We start from the raw sequence: 20,096 nt of genomic DNA, 5'->3' as shown, positions 1-20,096 counted from the left end.
TGTAGAGATTGCTCAATAAAATTATCAATAGAAGGCATGAAAGTTCTAGTTATACCAGGCTTGAAACATATATCCAAAAAACCCTATATCATATCACAGTGATACTTGAAAATCCATGTGCTTTTGTCACAATAGCAAGGATATTAAACTAGTCTGGATATCCATCTATCAACAAACAAATAGGTAATTAAAATGTGGTACATGGACTGGAAAGATTGTTTAACACTTAAAAACAGTGCCTCCTCTTTCAGCTGTCCTGAGTTCAATTGCCAGCATCTATCTACATGGTGGCTCACAATTATTTGTAACTCCAGTTCCAGTTCTAGGGGATCCGATATCCTCTTCTGGTCTCTGAAGGCATCAGGCATATATATAGTGCAGATATACTTACAAGCAAAACATCTAAGTTAAATAATTCTTTTTTAAATGTTGAAAATATAGGTACATATAAATAATAAAACTTTATTCAGCTTGAAAGAAAATGAAACTAAAAATTTTAGAAAAAATAAAAGAAACTCAAGAAGAAGGAAGACCAAAGTGTGGGTACTTCATTTCTTTTTAAAAGGGGGAACAAAATACCCATGGAAAGAGTTGTAGAGACAAACTATGGAGCAGAGACAAAAGGAAGGACAATTCAGAAACTGTTCCACCTGGGAATCCTTCCCATATTCAATCATCAAATCTAGACACTATTGTGGATGCCAGCAAGTGCTGGATGACAGGAACCTGATATAGCTGTCTCTTCAGAGGATCTGACAGTGCCTGACTAACACAGAAGCAGAGGCTCACAGCCTTCCATTGGACTGAGCAGAGGGTCCCCAATGAAGGAGCTAGAGAAAGGACCCAAGGAGCTGAAGGGTTTGCAGCCCCTTAGGACAAACAACAATATGAACTAACTAGTACCCTCAGAGCTCCCAAGGACTAGAACTCCAATCAAAAAGTACACATGGTAGGACTCATGGCTCTAGCAGCATATGTATAACAGAGGATGGCCAAGTTGGTCATCATTGGGAGGAGAGGCCCTTGGCCCTATGAAGGTTCTATGCCCCAGTGTAGGGGAATGACAGGGCCAGTAAGCAGGACGGGCTGGTATGGTGAACAGGGGGCAGGGAAGAGGGGTTTGCTTTAGTTTTATTTTATTTTATTTTATTTTATTTTTTGGAGGGGAACCTGTTAAAGGAGATATTGTTAATAAAGAAAACATCTAATAAAAAAACAAAACAAAAACATCTCACTTGTTATCATGTTCTCATTAAGGGAAATAGAGCTGTAGATGATACTATCACTTGGAATAAAAACATCAATTATGTAAAAAAAAAAATAGAAAAAAGCAAAAAATAGTGATAGTAGAATCCAACACATTAATTTGGGAAACTCAGGCTCAGACAAATGTCACTATATGCAGATCCTCGAAACTAGAAAGAGAAAAACAAGATAGGAAAATGGAGGTTAGGAAAAGAAGGGAAGGTGATAGAAAGTGGCAATCTGTTGTGAGTAGGAGGTGACCATTTTGAGGGGCAATGAAGCAGGGAAATGGAGAAAAATTTTATGAAGCATGAAAATGGCAAAACTAAGCCAACTACTCTTTTTGCTCATTATAAAACAAACAAATAGACATTAAAAATTAACACTGATACATTTCATAAATATTAAAATACCAATATTACATAAAAATAATGAATATAAGATCCTAAGTATTATCATGGTGCTTATTGTGTTTATTGTTTTCTCATTTTCATTTAAACATATACTTTCCTCTGTTAAACTCTAAGAATATTTGAGTTATAATTCTTCATTTATAACTCTAAAAATATTTTCCTAGTCAGTGCAAATAAACTTTAATTAACTTTGGTGAATAATTACCTCTCTGAGTAATTATAGTGTGTGCTATGCCACAACGGAGCCTCTTCAGGCATGTGCTGAGGTATCTTATACGGTCAAACGTGTAAATAACATAATGTTTTGAGTTTAAGTCTTTTTTCCAGTAAAGTTGATGACAGAGAACCATATGACTTTTTTTTCCACCCATAAGACATTTAAATTTGAGAAACTGATCAAAGTTAGATCATACTAACTGCAGAAATTTCCTTTCCCTCCCATTTTGTCAGAATATAACATAAAATATTGATAACCTGTAAGTAACAAAAAATTGTTTTGCAAAACTCTGTCATGATTCTCTGCTTAGTATGATACCTATTTTTTACAAAAGTCAAAAATTTTAACACCTAAATTTTAAAGTTGATAGGGTGCTATTATCTTATTGATTACAAACATCTCATGTGTATGGGTTATTTGGTCGGTTCCCATTTCATTATTGAATCTATGTTTTATAAATGCAAAGCTAATATTTTGACTATATGTTATGCCTAACCAAAATATCAAACTTTGATTATGATTCTCACTATGATTTAGTACATAAGCAAAAGTCATTTCAATTTTATTGTCCACAACAATTTATATTCCAATTTCATTTTCAAAAAGTAATATCTATCTATAATATTATATTCTAAAACTAAATCAGTTTTATATCTAATGCATCTTGAATCTTGAACTTATACAATTTTTAGAAAACAAGGATTTCAAATTTTAAGCATTTTTTCTGAAAATATAAAAGACTTCTTGTTCACACTAATGTGATTGGAACATGGTAAAAACTTCAGAGTTTAATTTAAGTGACTTTTCCAATGACACTTTCAAGTTCCTACCAATCAACATGAGTTTTCATTAAAAACTCTAAAACAGGAACTTACTTAACCAGACTGATCAGTAGGAAAAAATGATAGTCTCAGTGAACTGAAAACACTCTTTCCTCAAAAAAACACTTTCTAATGAATTTTATAAATGGTCCTCCCTAATTCAGGTTTATTAGCTTTTAAGTGCCTATGCCATTGACATAGCCAGAGCAGGGTGGAATTACCTCCTTATAGGCACTTTTAGTTTTGATTTTTGCTGGGCTCAAAAAGACTTTGGTATGCATTAGAAACTTCAGTTTTATATTAATTGAAGTATGTACATTTAAAATGTTTTAGCCTATTCTTTTGACTTAACAACTATTTTCTATAGCATTTACATAGCTTCATTGCTTACATATCCACTATCACCTATCCCAATTTACTTTTTTTCCTCTTCTTATTTGTTGGGGGTGGATTTACATATGTAGGAAAACTAAAATATTTCTGAAGAAAAATAGCTAGAATCTAATCACATTTGTGGCAGAAAGAGCCAACTGGGGAAATAAACATACTTTTCACCAAGAAAATGCATTCATACATGCATATATGTGTATAAATATATGCATATATTTTATATTAAAATGTTCACATATAAATATCTGAAGAATAAGATGAAAGTGGTCCCTGGTAGAAATATTTGAGGGCTGCTTATCTGTCAAGAGCTTGGTTTCTTTGTGATTTTCCTCTGTGTTGTGGCTGCTAAAGGCTTCATGGATTCCCCTGCATGGGTGATTTTTATTCCCGTCTGAAATCATTGGTAATTGCTGTCTGAAGAAACATGGCTTTCTTGTGTATCATGCTGCCTGTTCTCTAGAGCTTGGTTTAAACAACAAACCACCATTTCGTGTTTCATACATTTTAATGAAAGTTATTCCATAAAAGTCTCCTGAGTGTGTTACATTTCCACAATCTCTTCATACTCTAATCATAATCACAGCCATAAGAAAGATTTTTGTACAAGATTATAGGAAGTTTTTCACTGTGTACTTGGAGAAAAATACGTTCTACTTTAGACAAAATACTTGGGAATATTGTCTTAAATAATATAATATGTATTAAAGCAGAAAAGCTATTTAAAATATTTATAAGGACATGAATATAAATTTGTATAAAATTATAAAACATAAAATTTCAAAAGTAGATCCTGGTGATGTGAATAAATGAATTTCACAAGGTGACTGGTAAAAGCCTCCTTTTAAATTACTCTTCCTTGTAAAATTCATCCTCTAAAAATATAAGGTATAATATGCATATATTATACATATGCATATATGTATATATAATATATATACATATATGCAATTCTCTATACATGCATATATTAATATACATATATGTATAAGATAAATTAGTTAAGGTAGTTAACTATCTTAACTAAGATAGTTGCATACATATTTTACATATGTATATATAAACACATATGTGCATGTATGTATAGCCATACACATATGCAAACATGGGTATGAATGCCTTTTTATAATTCGTATTTAATTCCTTACAAATGCATATGTGGAACCTAATCATTAAGGCCTTAAATTTCAGATGTGTAATTTTTAGAATTGGCAAACAGTGAGAGCTGTTGTATTCTAAGTATTAAAAAGAATGTGGAGCCAGCTACCTCCTCCATTATATGAATTATAAACCAAGATCTTTGTCATCAAGAAGCATCAAGTCATGTTGGGAACCATGAGAGCCCTGAGATAAATATCCTGCCTCAGCTAATTGAGAACCTGGAGATTAACATCCTGCCTGACAATCACAAGGATGTGAACCCTGAGATTAACATCCTGCCTGACAATCACAAGGATCTGGCTTGGCCCTGGGAAAAGAACATTCACGGAAATCCACCCCCTCTCCACCTGTCATCCACCCGCTCCCTACCTGTCACACCGGAGCTCAACCCCAGAAGATCTTGTAAACTTCCATCTCCCTCCTTCCTCTCCTCCTCCCCTCCAAGATTTTTGCCTTAAATATGCTCGGCTGCACTAAGTAAACAGCTCTTGAGTCCTGTCGTCTCTCTTGCCTATTCTTTATTCATAGGTTGTGACCCTCCTTGTTCCCCCGAAAAACATGACCTGCAGGCCAGGTCAAAGTCAAATGCAAGTGAACTACATATTTTTTTAGTAGCTATTTTCTTTATTTACATTTTAAATCATATCTCCTTTCCCAGTTTCCCCTCTGGGAAAAAAAAAAAAACACTGTTCCCTCCCCCCTCTCCCTGCTCACCAACCCACCCTCTCCTACTTCCTGGCCATGGCATTCCCCTACACTGGGGCATAGAACCTTCACAGGACCAAGGGCCTCTCCTTCCATTAATGACCAAATAGGCCATCCTCTGCTACATATGCACCTGGAGCTATGAGTCCCACCATTTGTACTCTTTTGTTGGTGGTTTACTCCATGGGAGCTCTGACAGTACTAATTAGTTCATATTGTTGTTTGTCCTAAGGGGCTGCAAACCCTTCAGCTCCTTGGTCCTTTCTCTAGATCCTCCTTTGGGGACTCTGTGCCCAGTCCAATGAATGGCTGTGAGCCTCTAGCTCTGTATTAGTAGGGCAATGTCAGAACCTCTCAGGAGAAACCTACATCAGGCTCCTGTCAGCCAGCACTTGCTGGCATCCACAATAGTGTCTGGGTTTGGTGATCGAATATGGGAAGGATTCCCAGGTGAGGCAATCTCTGACTTGTCCTTCCTTCAGTCTCTGCTTCATAGTTTGTCTCTGTAACTCCTACCATGGGTATTTTGTTCCCCCTTCTGAGAAGGAATGAAGTATCCACACTTTGGTCTTCCTTCTTGAGTTCCTTATGGTTTGTGGATTGTATTTTGGGTATTCCGAGCTTCTGGGCTAATATCCACTTATCAGTGGATGCATATGTGACTAAGATTCTATCAATCAACACCAGAAAGGAATGTGAAGAGTATTGCATCAAGGAGAAAGATAGCATGCCAAATAAGTTTCCAGGAAGAATTTGTGACATATGTGTGACTGAGTAATGGAATTCTAAAATATAATTTGGAAGTGACAGTATTTCATAAGTCTTTGAAAGTTCTAATAGTTAGCTGATTAAAAGACTTTAAGCTATGAATTTATATTCAGCTTTTCCTCTTCAACACTAGCAATAGTGGGCCAGTGGTGGCACACACTTTTTATCCCAGCACTTGGGCAGCAGAGGCAGGCAGATTTCTGAGTTCAAGGCCAGCCTGGTCAACAGAGTGAGTCCCAGGAAAACCAAAACAACAATAACAACAACAATAACAACAACAAACCTCTAGGACTGATATATTGATATAGAATTAGCTACATGATAGCTGGCTATTGCCTACAAAATTAGAAGAAAATTTCAGAAATATTTGATACTTTTATGAGTTTCATTATTTATGTAAATATCTGGAATATATTTAAAAGTAAAATCTATAGATATATATGTGATATAGACTGAGAGATAAGTTGTGCTTCTGTCATCCCACATTGTCCTGTAACAAACAATTACTTACACTCAGAGGGGCATTCACAAATGCACACACACACACACACACACACACACACACACACACACACACTGTCCTAATATTGTATCTTGTATTTTTAATATACTTTTCATGACCAGACCTTCTATCATTATTGCTACACTATTCCACTGCCTGAGATCAGTAATACAATATCACAGTAACTTTTTTTAATATTTCCCTTTTCACTTCAGAATGTCAATTTTAAATGCTAAACTCTAGTCACAATAACTGGGTTACATGAAGGAAAATGGTTAGGTTATTTACTGGGATTAAGCCTTCATAAATAACCAAGATAACACAGAGAACTTAAAACTGTCAGACTATTTCAAAGGATATGTTTGGGTATGAGCAGGCTATAAAGAAGACCAGGGGCATAGTTTGAATGAAAAGGACTTTGTATCATTTTGAGGACGTCCTTGGCTGATAACTTGGATCCAAGTAGCCCCAGTAGCTACTGTCAAGTAGCAATGATTTTACATCAGAACCAGACAGAATTGGGAGCAGCAGAAGGGAAAAAGAAAATATCTCTTCTGATGAAAACTGTTAGGGATTTGTAGAAAAGGAGAAAGGCTAAACTGGAAAGAGAGAAGGGTTGTCATCAAAACTCTAGTCTTTGGGGACTGAAATCTTCTAATGAGTTCAAATAACTGGAGCCTCAATTCATCCTCTGCAGATCATTTTGGCAATGATATCCTTTCTTGCTATTTAAAAAAAAATGTGTGAGGCTTAATTCAGAATAACATCCCCATTTAGCCCATAAATGCTTGAAGCTTAAACTTAAAATCAAACTCGTCTTTCCTCTCTTCAACACTAGAAATCCTCGGGGCACTGAAGTAGTTTTGTATAAAATACATTTGTGTACAAAACTTTTTAAGATTCCACCTTTGAACCACAAAAGGATAGAGGATATTATTAAAGGGATGAACTTAGCAAGGCTTTAAATTTAGATTCTATAAAACAAATACAATTTAGGTCCTATGTCTCATGTATCAAAACACTTAAACAAAATAGGAAAAACATTATGTAAGTGGAAAGCAGTTTATAATAGGACAATCACCAATAAAAGTTTCTTTTACAGTGTGAAGTAGTGGGTCACTTGCCTGCCTAGATGGAATCAATTGATGTTTATGGAATCAATGTTGGCTCACCAGCAGGCTTACAGTGAAGAAATCACTAATATAAGCCAGTCAACTTGCAAGTAGACATTTCAATGATGTGAATACTAGGGAAAATGAAAATGAATTTTAAGTTTAAGACACGCTTAAAAACTGTGTGTTTTAAATCAAAACATTAAAAATATACTATTTAATACAATAATAATTCCTGATTTTGAGCAATTTTATTATTTTCCCCAGATGTGCTATTAATTTTTTCTAGATGTGAAAGAATTAGCCTGCATAACATTAAAAAGTTATGGCCACCTGTCCACTCACCACAGAGAACAGCAACATTATTGCTGTGAGCCCCAAGACAACTTCACCCACATCACTGCTCTATCAACAATAAAAAGAGTCTTGGAGTAGTTTAGATAAAGAGTGAATCTCAAATTGCATTCTCTACCTTTTTCTTCATTGTCTTCAATTTGACTTGTTTTCTGATGTCTATGTTCTGGCCGTGGGCTTTCTTTTGTATGGGCCTCAAGTCTGTCTGCCCCTTTCAAAGGCCAATGGTTTATATTTATTGAACAATACAGAAAATATGCTATTGTAATAAAAAGAGGGAATATGTTTATTACAGAAAAATTTGCCAGAGTTTTATGAGAGAAAACATTACCCTCATGATCCAAAACTGCAGTAGAGCTGCAAACAGAATTCAGAAACCTAGACCCACATGTGCTTTGCTCCTAGCATTGACAATGAATACATTTTTTTCTTTACAGTTGCTTTCAGCCTACTGTTCTTTTCAGCAATAATTACTAAGGTTGTCTCTCTCTCCCTCTTTTTCTCTTTCTCTTTTTCTCCTCTCTGTCTCTGTCTCTCTCTGTGTTTCTCTTTGTCACTGTTTCTGTCCCTCCCTGTCCCTCTTCTCTGTATCTCCCTGTCTCTGTTTCTTTCTTTCTGTCTTACACACACACACACACACACACACACACACACACACACACACAGAAAGAGAGAGAGAGGGAGAGAGAGAGAGAGAGAGAGAGAGAGCAAGAGAGAGAGAGAGAGAGAGAGAGAGAGAGAGAGAGAGATACACTTCTGGTTTAGGTACATGGAGAATACATAATTCATGGTGAAATCTACTATGCATTTAATTTAGATTGTAAAGGGTAGTCCCACAGAAAACAAAGGCATACTAGAGTTTTCTATACCCTTCTCTTAAAGGAAAATTAGAATTAAACAGAATGAGTAAAAAATAATGAAGCAGGTTGAGAATACAGCAAGTTTCAAGATCTACTGCCGGCTTGGTCATAAAATCTGGAAAATGTAAATCTCTGAAGGTGAGAGATGTCAGAAAAACACACAGCTACATAAATGCACTCAGTAGATACTGAGCACAAAATCAACCCTTAAAATAACACACTATTCAACATGCTTAGCTGCAACTTGTCTCTAAATATACACAAGGTGCCCTTGTTCTGCATGACTCAAACTTCAGGTTCAGTTCTCCACATGGACCATGTTTTGACACCTCCTACCTCACCACTACCCACCCCCCCCCACACACATACACAATGATAAACTTCCTCCAACTAGGCTACACCTCTTAATAATACCATTCTCTATGGGTCAAACATTCAAAAATGTGAGTATATAAGATCCATAATTACTCAAACCACCACAGCAAATGAGAATTTTAATTTAATTTAATTTATGGAAGTACCTAATCAAGTGCCATTTTGACAACTTTGCTCCTGAGGAGACTTGGGTCATATTTAGACTTCTGGAAAACAGTACACAACTCATAAGGAATTACAATATTCTCTATAACTCAAGAAAACTTTATGAAGAAGAAAAAGATTGTTAAGCAGTATAATTTTAAGATGAGTTCAACTGAAGATTTTGTAATTCACCTTGAGTTCTGTATGGTCCCATCATGGGAGGACTAATTTGGACTTCCCATAGTTTATACATAAATGATAACATAAGTGGTTAGTAATCCTGATGAGTACTTTTCTATCATGATTTAATCATACTAACTTATAGTGTTGGTTAGATGTTTACAGTAATTGTCTGTAGTTATACATTTCAGTTTATTTTGGTTCTTTGTTAAGAATAAAACCCATAGTCTTTAAAATGTTAGACATTGATTTATAAACTGTGCTTTAGTCTTATTTCATATATATACATAATAATGGGTTATATTAATTTTTATACATGTAAATTATATACATATATACATATAATTACATGAAAAAATAAATTGCATGTATGTTTGTATTTGTGTACCACCATGTGTGTTCCTTGCTATCCTGAAGTCCAGAATATGGTATTAGATCCATTACAACTGAGATATATACATGGTTGTAATCCTCCACATAGATGTGGGAAATAGAATCTTGGTTTGTCAAAGAGCAGGTAGCACTCTCATGCACTGAGCCATTTCACCACAAATACATTTTCATTTCATTCATTCATCATCATCCAGAGGGTCCTCTTCCCCTCCCAATGATTCACTTCTTCTCAACTGATCTTCTTTTGAATTGTTTCTTTATTTTTTACATATTCTTCCTTTTATAAACCAGGGAGTTTAATATATGTTAGTTATAGAAGCACAAGACAGAATTAGTCTTAGGAACATCAGAAATTTACCAGTGGTCACACCACCGGGGAAAATGTCTTTCTTTCCACCAGTAGTCATTATTTGCCTATAATTTTGGAGGGAGGAGTGGGCTAAGAAGAGCATTTAAGAAAAGACCTTATAAAATCATCCTTTTTCCATGAATAGTCTAATACTATGTAGATCTTGCTCAGAAAATCACACTGCTAGAAGTCCAAGTGTGGACTAAGCATGTCATACTTCTGAGACAGCATCCTTAAACACACCATTCCTTCTGCTGTCTCCTATATTCCCTCAACTTTCTCTTCTCCGATATTTCCAATATATTCAATATTCTCTACTCTCAGCCTTTTGACCACTAGAGTTCATCTTGCTGTGATAGTAAATCTTACTTGTAATTAGAAGGGATTTGTCATAAACACTGAAGTAAGTTGTTGGGCATGACTTTGAGGGATTTTCTTGATTAATTTAATTGAAATGGGAAGCTCTGAACTAAATGTGAGCATGGCTTGGATCCTGAGCTGGATGAGGAGAACAAGAATTGAGTGGCAGCTTTTACCATTCTCTGCTTCCTCAATGTGTCCTTATGTGACCAGCTGCTTTCTGCTCCTTCAGATCTGCCGTCATTGGCCCAATCATACTCCCAAGATACGTAAGACAGAGTAAACTGTTTTCCCTTAAGTTCCCTTTTTCATGTATTCTGCACAGAAATAAATATGTCATTAATACTGACACTCAAACCAAAAGGAAGTTTCTCTGATTAATGCGGTGAGCAGTGCTAATCAAAAAGCATAATGGTGGATATTTAGAAGGCAACTTGACAGACACTTATGGGCATTTAGCAAAATGTCAGCTGTAGCTCTCCCCGGAGAGCTTCAGACCTGTAAGCCATGGATTTCTGATAAGATTTACATTATAAAACATGGATTACTTCCTATAAAACAGGCCTCATATCTGGTGATTATTACCTTAAAAAGCACCATTCTACTACTGTACCAATGATTGCTTTTTTCTGCTCTTGTACGGTGGTGTTATCTATCATACGGAGTGTCTGTTGGCTATTGACAATAATAATCTCCCAGCAGCCTGCAGAATACCTTCTGACATATGTAAGCTAGGCAGCATGGAGGAAGCTTTCTGTACATACGCACATGCGCACACACATACACACACATTATTGAAACATTTTTATGCTTCCATAACATGTGCACCACAAAGGACAATTAACAATTTATGCCAAGAGGTCACATTATACAGTTGAGACAGCACATTCATTAGTATAGACATGGACTTCCATTGTAGCACATTATATAAATAGAGCTTGTAATTCTTTTCTTTTAAAGGAATAGTAAGCTTATCTTAAATGAATGTCAAACAGCATATGCCAACAGCAAAATGTCATGTGTGTTTTGTTAGGTACAGAGTTAATTATTTACCATTCAGCTCAATGGTTATTATGTTTTTGAATCACTGTTTTAACCTACATTTCCAGAAACAAATTAATCTGAAAGAAGATGGCTGAGACATTACTGTCAATACAGTACCATGTTAACAAATGAGATGTACTCACAAGTATGTGAATGAATATAATACATTTTAGCTAATTATAATAAGTAATATTATAATTCCACATCTCATTCCAGTATTAACTGTCAGTATATCAGCAGAACCAGTTCTTAGATATTTCCTAGCTTACTCAAGTCAATAGCCACTCACTGATAGGTTTATATATGCTGTTTGACATTCATTTAAGATAAGCTTACTATTCCTTTAAAAGAAAGTAGTTACAAGCTCTATTTATAGAATGTAATGTGCTACAATGAAAGGCCATATCTATACTAATGAATGTGCTTTCTCAACTGTATTATGTGACCTCTTGGCATAAATTGTTAATTGTCCTTTGTGGTGCACTATTGACTAAAATATTTTAAATTATTCAGTATATTTCACTCTATACTAAATACAGAGAAATGGTTTATATGATGTGATTTTGGCTAGTAGGACAAAGAGAAGCAGGTATTTCCTTTGCTTTAATGATCCCAGTACCTTGCATTATTTGTCACAAATTGCACATTTTTATTATTTCTTTCTTACATTTATACATTTCAAAGTGTGTGTTGCAGTGTTAGTTTATTTCCAGACCATTTGTGTAAGTGTGTGAGGTTTTATGATCAGTGTGTCTCTTGTGAGTATGTCTTCTCTTGATTTTTCTGTTTGTTTGTTTTGGTTTTGGAAGGCAACTATGTTTACCAGCATATGAACAACATAATCCCTTTGTTGCTTTCTTCTGAACAGTTATGTCTTCAATCACTTTATTTATTATATAATGCATAATATGTGATTCAATAGGAAATTATATTGCTTTCTCTCTCTTATATTAAATCTTTTAGATTTATGTGAAGACATATTCTGTTTTTAACTAGCTCTCAACTAATAGAGTAAAAATTTTCATTTTAAATATCCCTCTAAATTTTTGCAAAACTCGGAAAAGTTTAAATAGTACTGAAACAAAACTTAAAAATTATTCTTGTAAGAATATATTTAATGTTAATCATCTATATTAAAGTCATTGTATATGACTTTAATCATATACTAAAGACATGTTTTTAAAGATTTTCATCATTTATCTAGTGTATTCTATATATGTTTTCAATGTAAAACAAGAAACAAATCTTGGAAATTCAAAAAGATTGTGGAATATCTGTGCTCACATCCAACATTTAAGAAAAAAGAAAGATGACACAGTTAAGAAAGATAATGAATTACAAAATATTACTTTTGTATAATTTTTGATTAGCAGGGATATCTTGATATTTATTTGTTTTATATTATATTCATCATTATTAATAGTACAGTCTTTTTATTGCTGTCTCTGGGCTACAAACATACATTTACATACACATTAACAGACATTCATAGACATATTCACACACACACACATACAATGCATATGTATAATAGCATGTATATAGAAAAGATGAGCTCATATTACAAACATGCTTTCTAAGCCCTGCTAATGTGCAGTATTTAACTTGAAGCCATTTGTCTGTATGCACAGTGCCTACAACCCTTCCCTCCAGCACCACACATACAGTCATGTTTTCTGCTTACTCACAATTTTCAATGCCTATTGATTAGAAGATGTGTTATTTCACATGAGAAAGGGATTATCTTCCCAATAATCTGTTGTCATTTAAAATGAAACATATATATCTTTGAGAAAATAGTGAACAAAAAAGTATCTTAGAATCATTGACTTGGTATTGTGTGTGTGTGTGTGTGTGTGTGTGTGTGTGTGTGTGTGTGTGTGATCAAATGCTCTACTTTGCTGGTTGACTTACTCGAGAGACCTATTATCTGCTCCTCACCTGTAGTGGCTATTCCTGGTTGTCAACTTGACTATATCTGAAATGAACTACAATCCAGAATTAGAAGGCTCACCTGGCCCTAATCTGGAGGCTGAGATATAACAAGTTTCCGACCTGAATCTTGGCATGGAGATTTTGAGGTATAGTGGCTACGAATCCCAGAGGATTAAGATAGAAAGATCTAAGAGTTCAAGATCATCTGGGATTAAAGTTGTGGTGGCATAGTGGCTATGAATCCTAGAAGATTAAGACTGGAAGATCTACGAGTTCAATCAGGGTCACCTGGGGTTAACCTGGGCCACACCTTTTGCTGGAGACCTATATAAGGAAGAAGGAAAGCTCACTCTTTTTCAATTGCTTGCCTTGTGGGATTGAGCAACTGCTGGATCCTCGGACTTCCATTCACAGATGCTGCCGACCATTGTTGGGAGTGGATTGTTGGGAGTTGGACTACAGACTGTAAGTCTGCAATAAATTCCTTTACTACATAGAGACTATCATAACTTCTGTGACTCTAAAGGACCCTGACTAATACATCACCTGAGCAAAGTTGGCGAGCTTGTCTTGACATGGAAGAGCTGGCCCCAGTGCAATAAGTACAGGAGAGCTGCTGTTCTGACCAACTCAACTCCTACTCAGGCCCAGATTCACAAATCTGAGTTGTCCCACTCCAATACCTACCTAATGTATGAGCTTCTGGAACATATGAAGTGGCAAATTCTGAGGAACCCAAACCACATATCTCAATGACCCATGGCAACAGCAGTGTATCTCAGAAGAGTTCCAGTGAGAGTTTAGTATTGATGGTGTAGCAGAAGCCAAAGGCATCAAACCAGATCAATGACTCATTACAGTGAATATTTGCAAGTAATGCTGCTTGGACAAAATGGTATACTGTCTGACACACTGTGCCACACAACAGCTACCATGGCAAGTTAATTTATTTATTTGTTTGTTTGATGATTTATTTAGTTATTTTTAGGAAAAGGTTACAAGGGTGGAGAACAGATATGGAAGGACTAGGAAATGAGTGGGACTAGTGTTCATGATTTGAAACTTACAAATAATCGACAAAAGTTATGAAAAAAGAATACAGTTCTCCATTTCAAGAGGTTTTGCAGATCTTGGTGCTGTGAACTCTGTACAGAAAGCCTGGAAGCTTGTATGAAGTTTAGTGTAAGTTGTTAACTTTAACAGGGCTGTGGAGAGAAATGCAGAAAATACATCACCAATTTCAAACTTTTATATATTTTTTATATTTCTAGAAAAGAAAAGAAAAAGAATATTTTAGCTATCCTGTTCAGTAATGTTGTTAAATATATTTGTGTTGCTTTAAGTGTAGGTTCTAGAAACTTTTCATGTTGTAAATCTGATATTCTGTTCCCATTAAATGTCCTTCCTCTTCTATTTCTTGTTTGTATGAATTTGACTATCATAGTTACCTTATAGAAACAGAATCTGAATCTGAAGCTCTGAGGGCCAGCAGAAAGAATTGAAAGAGGCAACCTCAGGGGGTAGGAGGTGGGGCAACACTCCAGAATGTACCAGAGACCTGGGAGATGAGAGATTTTCAGGACTCATAGGGAGGGACCTTAGATGAAATGCCCTGTAGTGGGAAGAAGGAACTTGTAGAGCCCATCTCCAGCAGAAAGATAGGTCATCTAGTGGATGGATGAGGTTGCCTCCCACAGTCAAAACTCTGATCCATAATTTTTCCTGTTTGAAAGAACTGCAAGGACTGAAATAGGAAGGAGCCTGAGGAAAAAAGGTCCAGTGACAGGCCCAAAGTGGGATCCAGCTCAAGGGGAGGTCCCAAGGCCTGACAATATTACTGAGGCAAAGGAGCACACACAAAGAGACCTATCATGACTGCCTTCTGAAGACCCAACAAGCAGATGAAAGAGTCAGATGCAGATATTTGCATCCAACCAATGGACAGAGCTTCTGACTCCTGTGGTTGAATTAGGGGAAAGCTGGAAGAAGCTGGGAAGGAGGGCAACCTTGTAGGAGGACCAGCAGGCTCAATTAACCTGGACCCCCAAGGTCTCTCATACACTGGACCACCAACCAAGCAGCATATGCCAGTTGATATGAGACCCCCTACTTATATACAGCAGAGGACTGCTGGGTCTGAGTTCTGTCAGAGAAGATGCACCTAACTCTCAAGAGACTGGCCCTGAGAAGAAGTTTAGAGGTCTGGTGGGGTGGGGGGTTGGGATGGGGACATCCTCATAGACACAGGGTGTTGGGGAGGAGGTATGGGATGGGAAACAATCAGAGGATTTGCCAGGAGGGGAATAAAATCTGGAGTATAAAGTAAAAGTTTAAATAAAATTGTAAAAAAAGAAATGGAATCTATTTTTTTTTTGCCATGACAAGATAATTTCACTTAGCATAATATCACCACAGGAATCCATGTGATGAAATTCTGGAGGGATGGTACTGTGTCTTGTACATGTCTTGTGACTTGGTACCTATATTGTCAAATGGTCTGTTGTGATTGTGTATGCTGTTTTCAGTGTGTGTGTTTGTGTGTATGTGTCTTTGCATATGCTGCACATTCAGCTCCATGTTTTAGTACATGTAACAGCTTCATATAAAACTTTTCATTTCATCTAAGAATATGTAAATACAATAAATGCTCAAAGTCATAATTATGGACAGACTATTCTCATATACTTCTGTCATATACTCTGTGTATAAAATAGAAATGGACTATGCTTTTTATATGAAGCATAATTGGACCTTTAAAAGCTTGTACCTATTCTGACCATTGTAGTCCTTGACTACATTTCTATAGAAAATGCCTGGACATTCTATCTCAGTTGTCTTTTACATAATACGTTTGCTTCAACTTCGAATTTTTTTTAACCTGGACATACAAAACATTTTTGTTGTGATTTATCATGTTTGCTAACCTGAATATAATTTCTTAAAATTTAACTTTAAAGCTGCTTAGTTGATATGTATTTATCTATACTTATCTGGTTTAAAATAACATGTAATTTTTACTAGAGTCATCTACATAAGTAAAATTTTTTGGGCTCAAGAATCTCTAAACAATGATACTCCATACCCAAACAGCATGCAAAACCAAAAAGTGTTTATTCAGAGAAATTTACTGCATGCAGGGTTTTTCCTATTGGGAATGGAGACCACTGGTGGACCCCCAGGCCCAGCTTTTATTGTCAGTTAGGGGAATTTCAAGGAGAGGTTATGTGCCCTTTTACCATGATTGCTGATTGTTTCGCTCTACCTCTAGGTGTTTGGCTGATTCCACAAATGGTTAGACTCTGGAGACCTCCCAGTGGGGTGCTTACTCATTCTAGCTACGTACTCTTACTTCAGGCCAGATGACAAAGTATTCTCAGATTTGCTGCCTGCAGCTGCCATTGGCTGACCGTAGGTTCCTTCCTGGATACCAGATCTCATCCCTGAGAAACAGAAACTTAGGCCTAGTCTGCCAAACTGCCAGTGTGCAGCCTGTCATGGAGTCAGCCTGGCTCTGACTAAATCATTCTTTTCAAACAATTGTTTTCTGTTTCATCCTTAGTAATCCTAACAAATTGTGACTTATTTTCTTTCTTTTCCTCCTAGATGTTTTGTTATTCTTTTCTTTTCCTTTCTCTAATATCTTACTATTGACATTTCATTTATTTTGCTATGAGCACAAGCCCCGTAACCATGGGTATTTGATAGTGACTTGTCTCTACTTACAGATGTCTTTTTCATTTACAGGCCTTTGATCATTTGCTGCAATCATTTATATTCCAGCCTAGAATTTTTTATAGATTTGCATTTCAGTTTTTAAGTTCAAAAGGAATATTTTTCTACCCAACCATTTTGACGTTAGAAATTTCTTTGATTTCCACTTACAAATATAGTGATTATTGCTCTGGGGAACTTGGCACAATAAGTAAAGTAAACCATTTGTGGCCCAAGTATAAGGGCCTGAAATAGGAGTCCCAGACCCCAGGTAAAACCAATAATGGTAGCACACATCTCTGTTCCCAGATTTTTTGGAGAGATGTAGGGCAGGATGGAGAAAGGAGACTCTCCTAAAGCTTTCAGTCTAGGTAGCCTGGGGAGGCAGTAGGGAACCTCGGAGGCTCTATCTCAGAGAAAATGGAAGGCAAAGAGAGTCCCTTGAGACTGTCACATGACCTCTGCCTATGCATCTCCAGCATGTGCACAATTATATTCACATGCTTCAGTATTTACACACACACACACACACACACACTCACACACAAAAGAAGGGTTTGTTATATTTCCTGAGATGATTCTTGAGGGTTCTAAATGCTCCTGCCAGTGTTGATTGTATTGTACTTTTGTCTGACAGAAAAAACATGGTTGAAGAATGATGGTAATTTATATGATTAGCATGCCTATTTGTTTTGAAGTACATGATGATGGACAATGAATTTTATATTTATTTTCATACTGTTTTTAGCTTGAGACATCCTCATGGTAAAATTTTAACTAACAAATAAAGTGATGAAATGTTCAAAAACTAAAGCAGAAATAGCTCCAGGATAGTTTTATTTGGCTTTACAGAGCTAAGAATAGCTGTAAAGACAGTTGCCCTACATACACAGTAGGACACGAATGTTTGGAATATAATGAATGACAAAGAAATGGGAAAAACTGCTGAACCCGAGTCTCTGAATGTCATTATAAAGACATGATGTGCCAAGGGTAGGAATTAAAGGCTGGAGATTCCTTGGAGGCTTGAAGCATTCTAATTATCTGCAACACAGTACTAAAGAAAATTGTCTTTCAGACACATATTTTCTGAAAAGATCATTTTTAGAGACACATTTGATGTTTGAAGGAAGTTATTTTACAATTTGCTACTTGTGATTGTATTTGAGACTACACCTCTCCCTTGATACAGTTTCACCTGGTTATTATGTTAAAGGTTAAACCCCACCCAGGCAGACAGGCATTTCAATGAGAAAATATCAGATAAGCAATGTCATAGGAAATAGAAAAAAAGTCAAAATATTCAAGAAACTCAGTAGGAAAAGTTACTCAAGAAACTTAAAGAGTAATAGAAAGGGTGAAATGTTCTCAAACAGGGCTCTCATGGGAGTTGAACTAGAGATAGGAGATTATCCTAGTTGGCAGAGATCACTTCTGTTATCACAAGCAGTATTCAGGAGATATCAGAGAGGCTTCAGTGGAGAGGAGAAAGTGCAGCTGTTTGAGAGCTCAATCTGTGAGAACTGCTTCGCTTGGAAAGGAAATAGCTTCATTTGCATATGCTGCCTGCCATGCTGAGATTGCTCCTTGCTATAGCATTAGCAGGTGCTAGAGAGATTCAGGCAACTTGTATACATTTATTAGCATATCCAGTCCATCATAGTGAAGGTGTGAAGGGCCAACGCACAGGAATGCCTGACGAATGTGTCCATATCCTGGGACCTAAAGCCGATCTTTGCACTTTGTAACCCATTTCCCTTTGGAACCAGGTCCTCCTCTCTTCTTGATAAGCATCACTGAGATCTTGGAATGATTCTTTCCCACCTTCTGTGAAACATCAGTGACTTCAGTACTAACGACAATGTCTCATGTTGCAACCCAAGAAATGTTTGCAAGAGAAGTTATGTGCATCACGCTGTCAATTGCTTAAGGGTCTCTTCACGTTTGGATAATCACTAATACAAGTGACTTTTGCTAGCTTATGTAATTTGTTCAGTGCTCTTTAGCTTCTCATTTGTTTTTGTCCTTTGTTTTCCTTTGTGTGAAACTTTATTATTTATTTATTTATTTTATTAGATATTTTCTTTATTTACATTTCAAATGTTCTCCCCTTTCCTGGTTTCTCCCCCAGAAAAAACCCCTATTCCCTCCTCTGTAGCCCGCACAGTCTTCTCGCCGGGAAGAAGACACGTGGACACACTAGGTTCCTTCTGCAGCAACTGTTTATTTGTCTCCATCCATAGTAAAAAAAGGGGTCGAACCCAAAATCCGCACTGCTTATATACACCACAGTGCAGGGCCCACAGCGTGGCGTGTCTGCTCATGATTGGCTGTTCGCTCATTACCCTACGTAATGCCCCGGGATGGGCCGTAACATGGCGTCTTTTCACTCTCCACACATGCACAAACAGTTGTTTAGGCGCCATCTTGCCATGGCGAATGCCTCTCAAGATTCATGGCTCCCCACACTCCTCCTTTTCCCCTGCTCCCCAACTCACCCTCTCCCTCTTCCTGACCCTGGCATTCCCCTACACTGGGGCATAGAGCCTTAACAGGACTAAGGGCCTCTCCTCCCATTGATGACCAACTAGGCCATCCTCTGCTACATATGCAGCTGGAGCCATGAGTCCTATCATGTGCACTCTTTGGTTCGTGGTTTAGTCACTTATGTCTGGGTTTGGTGATTGTATATAGGATGGATCCCCAGGTGGGGCAGTCTCTGGATTGTCATTCCTTCAGTCTCTGCTCCACACGTTGTCTCTGTAACTCCTTCCATGGCTATTTTGTTCCCCCTTCTAAGGATTGAAGTATCCACACTTTGGTCTTCCTTCTTCTTGAGTTTCATGTGGTTTGTGGGTTGTTATCTTGAGTATTCTAAGCTTCTGGGCTAATATCCACTTATCAGTGAGTGCACACTCTGTGTGTTCTTTTGTGATTGGGTTACCTCACTCAGGATGATATCCTCCAGATCCAATCATAAGGATTTCATAAATTCATTGTTTTTAATAGCTGAGTAGTACTACATTGTGTAAATGTACCACATTTTCTGTATCCATTCTT

At 36.6% G+C, this 20,096-nt stretch overlaps 1 protein-coding gene across 6 annotated transcripts in view; it reads left to right on the top strand.

The window, feature by feature from the left end:
- The window catches only part of Lrp1b (LDL receptor related protein 1B), a 1,939,581-nt gene that overhangs the window by 546,122 nt on the left and 1,373,363 nt on the right, over positions 1 to 20,096 (top strand). The gene's annotated exons all lie outside the window — the stretch shown is intronic.

This window comes from Mastomys coucha, unplaced genomic scaffold (genome assembly GCF_008632895.1).
Source record: "Mastomys coucha isolate ucsf_1 unplaced genomic scaffold, UCSF_Mcou_1 pScaffold15, whole genome shotgun sequence".
Lineage (NCBI taxonomy): Eukaryota > Metazoa > Chordata > Mammalia > Rodentia > Muridae > Mastomys > Mastomys coucha.
Note: the sequence above shows the minus strand (reverse complement) of the source record. Positions and strands in the feature narration are given on the sequence as shown.